This window comes from Ochotona curzoniae, unplaced genomic scaffold, assembly GCF_017591425.1.
Source record: "Ochotona curzoniae isolate NIBS_2020 unplaced genomic scaffold, NIBS_Ocur_1.0 scaffold_1852, whole genome shotgun sequence".
Classification (NCBI taxonomy): Eukaryota; Metazoa; Chordata; class Mammalia; order Lagomorpha; family Ochotonidae; genus Ochotona; species Ochotona curzoniae.
This window is the reverse complement of record NW_024467087.1, coordinates 23,991,462-24,000,952: the sequence shown is the minus strand read 5'-3', so window position 1 is coordinate 24,000,952 and position 9,491 is coordinate 23,991,462.

Here is a 9,491-nt window from a genome sequence, read left to right as displayed (position 1 = left end):
AGAGGTAGCTGTGAAGGGAAAGAGAAGGAGAGGGCCACCACTGGTGCCTTTCAGGGTACTGAAGGAAAGCCAGAGTCAGGAAGTGGAGCTGGAACTGACAATCAAATGCAAGTGCTCTATCTTTCTAATAAAATCCAAATTTAAAAAATTGGATTGAAAAGGATAGCAAAAAATGGGGTACATATATGTTATAACAATGCCAAAATGATGAAATCAAGACGATTTTCTGAATAAAAAACATGTAAGGGACAAAGTAGGTAGAAAATTAAGGTTTTAAGATTCAAGGTTGTCAATCTGAATAACTAGAATAATGAAGTTATTTGAGCCTGAATGGCAAAAATGAAGAACTGAATATAAAACACAGCTATGGAAAGTTTAAGGCAATTAGAACTTTACATTTGATTTTGGACACGCCGAGTTTAATTTCTAGGAAACAAATAGCCAACACTCAAAATCCAGGTTTGTGTATGGACATGCACATATCCCATTTTGGAGTGCTTGGGTCTTATCCCTACTTCATGATTCCAGCTTTGTGCTAATGCAACACACTGGCACACAGCGCTTAATGGCTTCAGTAATGGGAACCCTGCCCCCCACATGCATACATCAATAGCACTGGATAGGAAACAAGTGCTTAATCATTTTCATTTTTCCAATGAAATTCCAAAAGATCTTAGACTCCTCAGCCTTTAGGACTTCAAGAAATGAATGTTTGTTACTTGAGCCAAGCAGGCTAGAATTTTTGTTACAGCAACCTGACATCACTAAGACAAATGCTGATCATCCTTTAGACAAACCAATCTGAATTATCAGATCCCTTTCTTCCTCTTCAAAGATAAATCAGTATCACATTCTCTCAAATTCTTCTGTCTTCTGAAATAAATGTGTATCTGACTAAACTTTGCTATATTCAATAACATAGCTCTGCTGCACCTCGGACACCAGTATACTGCTTTCTCTGAAGCCCTCTCAAGTACAGGCTATTTTGTGGTGGGTTTGGGGATGGTGGTGCGTCCTGACTAAGCTTACCTTGAGTTCTTTTCTCCACACACGAAAGAGGTCAAAGGTAGAGGTATAAAAAAAAAGTTACAAGAAAGGCGGATGTATTTGGAGCAAAACAAAATTGCAAGTCCAAGAACCAAATCATGCATGAATTACAAAATACATGAAATACAAAAATGCCTAAAAGAAGCGCCCCTTTCAAAGTAAAGCATCCAGCGGTGAAGAATACTCTCCACAAAGAAAAAGCCCCAGTATAGAAAAAAAAAGAAAGAAAAAAGCTACCAAGGAAAAAGTCCCATCAACAAGGGTAGGCATAACCTTTATACCCTTCAGAGGCATAGGATGTGAAGTTCAGCTCTGTATCAAAACGAATATTCAAAAGGGCACAACATTTGGGGCAGGGCTTGAACATAACAAGTTTCCACGCCATTTTTAGGAAATAACAGAAGTGTAATGACAACAGGTGCATGATGAGAGTGGACATGCTTTCCATAATATTATTATAATTACATTATAATGACCCAAAGATTTCAGGAACATAAATCCTGTAAACTTGTTGGATATTTCTAGCTAGCAATGGGGCAAATTACAACATATGGAACCTGCATTACTGCTACTCAGAGAGGCCAGGGTTTGTTGGTGTATGAGAGCTTGGCGTGTACCATGCACAGAAAGGGAGGCCTGGCATATGCACGGGAAGGTAAGGGGGTCTCAATGATGCACAGAATGGGATCCATCACACACGCTGGACCTGGCTGTTACATGGTCTGGTTGCATCTGTCCCATGGCTGATCAGCTGTAGCAATTACCTGGACATGTCAAAAATTCACACCCATTGAGTTAGAGAGGAGCTGTCAATGGCGCTTTGCTTTTCAATTACCAATGTGTACATCAGGTTGGGAAAGGAGCTGTCCAGCAGCAATATTGCTGGAATTGTCAATCATCCACTGTTCTTTTTTTTTTTTTTTTTTACATTTTTAAAATTTTTATTATCATTTTATAATTCATTTCCATAGGCCCTGGAATTTATCTTACACATTCCCCATGTTCTCTTCCCCAGTCCACTGAGTTCCCCTATATTATTACTATAGTATAGTTCTTCATTAACAGTCATATATCCATCATTGCGGACATGGACAATGGCAGAGTCCAGCATCCTATTGTCAAGATATAATTAACAGTTTCATTGTAAGTCCATCTTTGATCTGGAAGTAGAGATGCATACTGTACTATATCCTCACATCTGGATATTATAGTCTCCATTACACAGTTACTGTATATCCCCTTAAATGAAAAGCCACAAAACATAATAAACGACAGGAAGAAAAATAGAAATTTACAATGCCATGCAGTTAAATACCATGTTATTGAATGAGTAATATATCACTGAAGAAATGAAAATCAAGAACATTTTTGAAGAAAATGATGGTACTGCATGATCTATGAGGCAGTCAAGAATTTAATGAGGAAAAAAAGTGTTGTGAAGAAATGAAACTAAAAACAAAACATCAAAATCCATGAGTTGCAGTTTCCACTGATCTTTGTTGGTAACATGTCTCCTGTAGGCAACAAACAGATGGGCTTTGGTTTTTTAATCCAATCTACTTATCTATGATTATATCTATATTTTTTATTGACGAATTTAATCCATTTACATGCAGGGTTAATATCAATGGGTGGTAATTTGGTCCTCTCACTTTAGTAGTGGGTTGTTAGTTGCTTTAGTCTCCTGGTGTCATTTTACTTGGATGTTCTTCACATTTGCCTTTGGTTTTGGTGGTTCCTATTCCTCTTCTCTGTCAAGAAAGCATCATTCAGGGTTAGTGTGAATGGGTGGTATTTTGGTCCTGTCATTTTAGCAATGGGTTGTTCACTGATTTAGTCTTTCGTTATTATTTTACTGAGATGTTCTTCCCATTTGCCTTTGGTTTTGTTGGGCACTATTCCTCTTCTCTGTGAAGAGAACATCTTGAAGTATCATTTGTAGGGCAGGTTTGGAAGAGGCATATTCTTTTAACTTTTCTTGACTGTGGAAGAATTTTACTTCATTTTCAAAGACAAAGGAAAGCTTTGCTGGGTATGTTATCCTAGGCCAACAATTTTTTTTTCTTTTAGGATATGGAATATGTCACTCTGTTATCTTCTTGACAGTAGAGTTTCCTGTGAGAGATCTCCTGTGAATTTAATTGTCATTCCTTCAAATGTCAGTTGATTTTTTTTCACATGCACATTTAAGGATCCTTTCCTTATGTTTGATCAATGAGAGCCTGATTATCACGTGTCATGGTAAAGATCGCTTTTGATCAAGCCTGTTGGGAGTTCTGTGCCCCTCCTGGATCTTGTTTCCCAATTCTTTCTCTAGAATAGGGAAATTTTCCCTTATTATTTCATTAAATACATTTTTAAATCGAGCTCCTCTTTCTGCACCTTCTGTGACTCCCATAACTCTTATATTGGGCCTTTTAATAGTGTCTTTCAATTATTGAATACTCTTTTTGGCCTGATCCAGCTCTGCTTCCAACTTTTTGTTTCCCCCTGGTGACAGGAAATATCTTCCGATTTTGGGATTCTTTCTTCTGCCTCCTTCATTCTATTTTGGAGACTCTCCACTGTACTTTTAGTTTGCTCCACTCTATCCGAAATTTCTGATATACCAACTTTTATCTGATTCATATTCAGTGTGACATATTCCTTGAATTCCTTGAGTGCCTGCTTTATGTGCATCTTGTTGTTGATAAGAAGTTTTATAAGAAGTGTTTTGAATTCTGTATTCCTCATTTTCTCGATGTCTTCCTCAGTGAACTCTGAGGTTGGTAAAGGTGTTTGCACCTTTGCAGGGGAGTCTCCAGTAATATCCACTGTGCCTCTGTTTTTTCTTTTGCTCCTGATCATTGTACTTCTGGTTAGCAGATTCTTCTCCATAGGACAGGTTTCTAAGCTGGGTCACCCACAGGTCCACAGTTTGATTTTACTTATTGCAGTTGGTGCATGGCTCTTTGATTGCAGTCACGTGTGCCACTCCTCCAGCGAGTTCTGGGTCTGGGTTCTTATGTTAGACTTTTGTCATGGTCTCCGTAGCCCTAGCTCCTGGCTCACCAGTCTCCACCTCCTGTAATTTCATGGTGAGGCTGCACCGTTGTTTGTACAATCTTTCTCCCACTTCTGGTTGGAGCAGGTCCCAGGATTATGGAGACACTAATAGTCCTGCAGCTAGGTTGTTGGTGGTGCTGATCTTGCCAGCCGTTAGGTCTGAGGGCCACACGGACCTATTTTGACCTGTACAAAGCCATAGCCGGTATTATTTTCCTGTGGGACATGTGCAATCCACTGAACTCAGTGGGTTCTCACTGAGCTCAGCACATGCACCGCTCACTGTTGTCCACTTTAGTCATAAATCCTTTGCCACACTGTAAGAATGCTTCCTGATGAGCCACTACTAGAGTCCTTGATCTGCTGGCTGTCAGGTCTGAGAGCTACCTGGACCTATCTTGGGCGGAACTTGTAGGATGCCACGCTGTTACAGTTCACTGAGCCAGAAATTAGTTCAGTCCCAGCTCAGTGCATGCTCAGTCCTGCCCCATAGCCTTTGCCTCCTTAACCAAATGGCGCCCGATTCAGCTCTAGGGCGGGGATGGGTGGGGGGACTGAGCTGTGAAATCCACCCTGTTCCCACACTGCCCATTTGGGATCTGTAGCTCTGCCTCTGCTCCTTTTCAAATGAAACAGACCAGCAGGACGGGCAGTTCTTTGTCTGGGTTCACCTCCTGAGCTCCCAGTGACCACTCCTTCCCACCTTTTTGCTGGTGGAGTTCCGGCTGCTGCAATTCAGATCACTGCAGGCTAAATGCCACTCAGGATCAGTCACTGCAACACCACCACTGTGTCCGCTGCTTTCCCGTGTCTATCAATCTCCAGGTGTCCCTCTGCTCTTATTCTGTCCTCTCCTATTTCCTGGAATGTGCTCCCTCTGCTTCACACAGGCTAATGTTTTGCCATACTGATTTTCCCACCCACTTTTGCTGTTGTGTGAGCTGACAAGGAGTTTGTCAGATTTTAGCTCCTCCCCTAATCACTTACATTCCCACAAGAGCTTATCTTTACACACATCACAAGTACAGAATTGAAGTAATATGCTTCCTTGTTGCCCAATGTCCTCACAGCCATTTCCATTTCACTGTTTCTTTAAAATCACCAGCTCCATATCTGGCTATAGTCACCTAGGACACAGTAAACTATGACTTTGCAAGTCTTGCTGCTTATACGTAATCACCACCGCTGTCATTAGTCTTGGTGACATTGATATTCACAGGGATGATCAACAAAACACTATTGTTAATCATTTCCTTGAACTCTTTGCATCTTGTAATGCATTTTTCCAAGTTATCTTACTTATATATCCACTGCCATTATCTAAACCTTCTCTTTTTATTTAAGATTTATTTATTTTTATTGGAAAGACAGATATACAGAGAGGGGGAGAAACAGAGAGGAAGATCTTCAATCCGATGGTTCACTCCCCAAGTGGCTGCAACAGCTGGCGCTGAGGCAATCTGAAGCCAGTAACCTCTTCCAAGTCTCCCACATGAGTACAAGGTCCCAAGACTTTGGGCCATCCTTGACTGCATTCCCAGGCCAGAGACAGGGAGCTGGAGGGGAAGCGGGGCTGCTGGGATTAGAACCAGTGCCCATATGGGATCCTGGCACACTCAAGGCGAGGACTTTAGCCGCTAGGCTATCACGCCAGCCCCACCCAGCCTTATAATTACTATAACTGAAAATCTCTCAATGTCAACACAGGAAATTTAAAAACAATAAAGGAATGACTTCTAAACTCTGAAGGAAATTTGCCAAACTAATATTCCATACCAAGTCAGACTACTAATGAAACAACAAACAAGATTATTAAAGACATTTCAAACAGGGAATATCACATAATAACCACTAATGCCTAGATCAACTAACTGTTCTAATTTCACTGTGCAGATATATTATGCCAGGGCAGGCATCTGGTGCAGTGGCTAATATGCTGCTTGAAGTGTCTGCTGCCTGCTCCCTATATTTGAGTACTTGCCTTGAGTTCTATATTGTTCAGCACTGGCTGTTGGAGGTTTTGGGGAGTTTTGAAAAAGCAGACAGAAAATATTTTCATTTATATGTTTTTGCTTTTTTTCCATTCCAAATAAAATGAAAAATTAAATTAAGCTTTTTAAAAAGATTTATAATGCCTGTGACCTATCCTTGAAAGCTGAAGGTTTACCATGTTGAGTTTAAGAAACACAGTTTATTTCCCTTGGTCATATTTCTACAGGATGTTCAAAATATGGTCTGTGCTACAGCCTTACCAAATAAGGCCACTGTCAGGCATAAGTGTCTCAGGACTTGCATTGTCTGGTTACCGGGCTCTCCAAAAATATTTTTAAAGACATATTTATTTATCTGAAAGGAGAATGACTGAGACAGAGGGGGCAAAATAGTTTCCATCCACTGTTTCAGTCCTTAAATGGATGCACTGGCTGAAAGCTGGAGCAGGTCAAAATTAGTAGCAGGAATGCCATCCAGGTCACCCCCCAAAGGTGTCAAGGACTCAAGTACTTGATCCATCTTCTGCTGCTTTCCCAGGTACATTTGCAAGGAGCTAGATTGGAAGTTGAGGTGCTGGGACTTGAAGCAGTGTTCAAATATGGGATCCAGAGTTATAAACAAGTTAATTCACTGGATCATAACATTACCCTCCAAAAATATTTTAATTAAAACAAAAAGTTCTTATTTTAGGACTGCCCATGTTCATAATGAAAATATTCACATTATGAAAGTTTTTAATTTTACTTTAAAAATTGAAAGATAAGATTGCATATCTTTTAAAAAGATGAATTTGTTTATTTGAAAGTCAGAATTATACAGAGGCAGAGACGGAGTAAGATCTTCCATGTGCTGGTTAACTCCCCAAATAGCCACGAATGACAGAGTCTGAACCAGGCCAAAGCCAGAAGTCTGGAGCTTCTTCTGGATCTCCCATGTGGCTGCAGGAACCCACATGCTTGGGCCATCTTCTGCAGCTTTCCCAGGTGAATTGGCAGAGAAACGGGTCGGAACTGGAGGAGCCAAGTCCTGAACTAGCAGCCATATGTCTAGTATCACAGGCAGCAGTTTTATGTGCTATGCCACAATGCCAGCCTCAGATTGTATATGTTTGTAGTATACAACATGATGCTTTGAAACGCATACACCTTGTGGGATGATTAAAATGAATTAGTTGACATATGTATTACTTTACATACCATTTTTATGTGATGAGAATACTCAAAATCTATCTTTAGCAATGTTCAAGCAAATAATATTTTCTATTAACAATAGGCAACATGTTGTACAATATATCTCTTGAATATATTTATCCTAAGTGAATTTTGTACCCTTTGACCAACATCTCCTCAATCCAACTTGCCTCAAACCCCCACTATCAAGTAAAGGCAATTTTAAGCTGCCAATATAATACATCACCAGTTTCTTTAACTCATAAGCCAATTCCAATTCACTACATGATACAACAATACTCATGACTTTGCCTGCTAGTTTCCTTAGAAAGGATTCTTTTAAACTCTTAAGAAAGTAAAGAGGAACTGTGCCCCAGAGACACTTCCCCTGGGAATGCTTACTAAATAGTGCCAAGGCTACCCACTCCTTATACAGTCAGGTAAGTGCATGCCATACAATTTTTTCCAAAAATGAATATATTATACATGGGTTGCTGATACATGAATCAAAAAAAAAAAAAACATTTAAAACAAAAGACAAGATAGTGTTCAGGGCTATTTGGGACACCTAGATCCCATATTGGACCACCTGGGTATAAGGCCTAGCCCTGCTTCCAATTCAAGTTCATATTGATGTATATCCTGGGAGCCAGCTGCTGAGATGCTTCAGTCCCTGCCACCAACACGGGAGATTCTGGTTGAGTTTAAGTTTTCTGTCTTTGAGTGGTCCAGACTGCTATGGGCACTTAGGAGAGTGAACTAGTGATTGATTTCTCTGTCTCTCTCCCACCTTCCCTCTCTCTCTCTACCCAACCCCATTCAAACAAAAATTCCAAAACAAAAATGATTGCTGTTTTTAGAAAAAGCAAGATAGTAATGGCCTCTGGTGGTGAGGGAAGAGGAATGAATTGAGACACCTTTCTAAGATGTTAAAATGTTTTCTTCCTTGAGCTGAATGGCGAATATACAGGTTTTATTTTATTATTGCACCTACGATATTTTTGTACAATACATTTAATTTTTAAATTATAACAAAGCAGAAAAATATTCAAATAAATATATTAAAATACAGTAGAATACCTTTATAGGTAATCTTCAGTTGAGAAGATCTTCTTCCAAATAAGTCAATTTTATTTAAAGCTTCATTTAATTTTTATTTGAAAGACTAAGAGAAAGAAAGAGACAGAGAATCTGATCTTCTATCCACTAGTTCACTCCCTGGCTGAAATGACCAGTACTGAGCCTATCTGAAGCCAAGAGCCCAGAGCTTCTTCTAGGTCTCCCATATGGATACGGGGACCAAGGACTTTGGTCATCCTCTACTGCTTTCCCAGGCCATAAGTAGAGAGCTGCATTTTGACACAGCACATTTGGAATTCATGCATACCAAGCAACAGCTTAATATACTATGCCCTAAAGCCTGTCCCATTTGGGTATTTGTTTTAAAAAGAAGCTATACTGGAATGGAATTATGCCTCTGCTATTAGTATATTTTTCAAAGGCAAAATATAAGTCACTACTTTCAATATTATTGTATTTATGAAAACACTTCATGTGTGTATACACACACATATATACAAACATATATATATATATACATATACATATATATGGAAAATGTTTTGGTAAAAACTCACAAAGCTGTTCTTACTGTAACCTCTTGCAGGGGAATGTGACTTCAGCAAGACTAAGAATTAAGACATCTAACTTCTATAATGTTTTAATCTTTATTAGCATGTGTCTGAAAATTCTGTGCAATATTAACACAAAAATGTTAACATTTGCATATCTGGATGGAATTTGTACCAAAAATTGTACAGGATAATGTACAATTTAGTAGACTTTTGGGACCTCTTTTATGAGTGATCCAGATTACTCTTGTGAAAGTGAAAGCACTCCATGGATAATGTGGAATCACAATCATAAAATTTTATCTCTCTGACTCCTCTTCCATCTGCTCAGCAGAAGTTATAAATAACCCCTGTTAAATTTTTCCTAAATACTTCTGGGGATAAAAATACTATGAGGCTATTTCACATATGCTACATAAAGGAATCTACTTCTCTGCCATGTGGTGCCTGCCATCTTCCTGCAGAAAGGATGTCTCCTGTGCTGTCATCACTGAGAGTCTCTGGTATGTCAACAATGCCCAGGAAGGCTGAATGGGCTGATGTTTGAGCTGAAGGTGGCAATGCAATTAGTCAAAGTCACAGAAGATAGCACTGTCAACAGCTACTG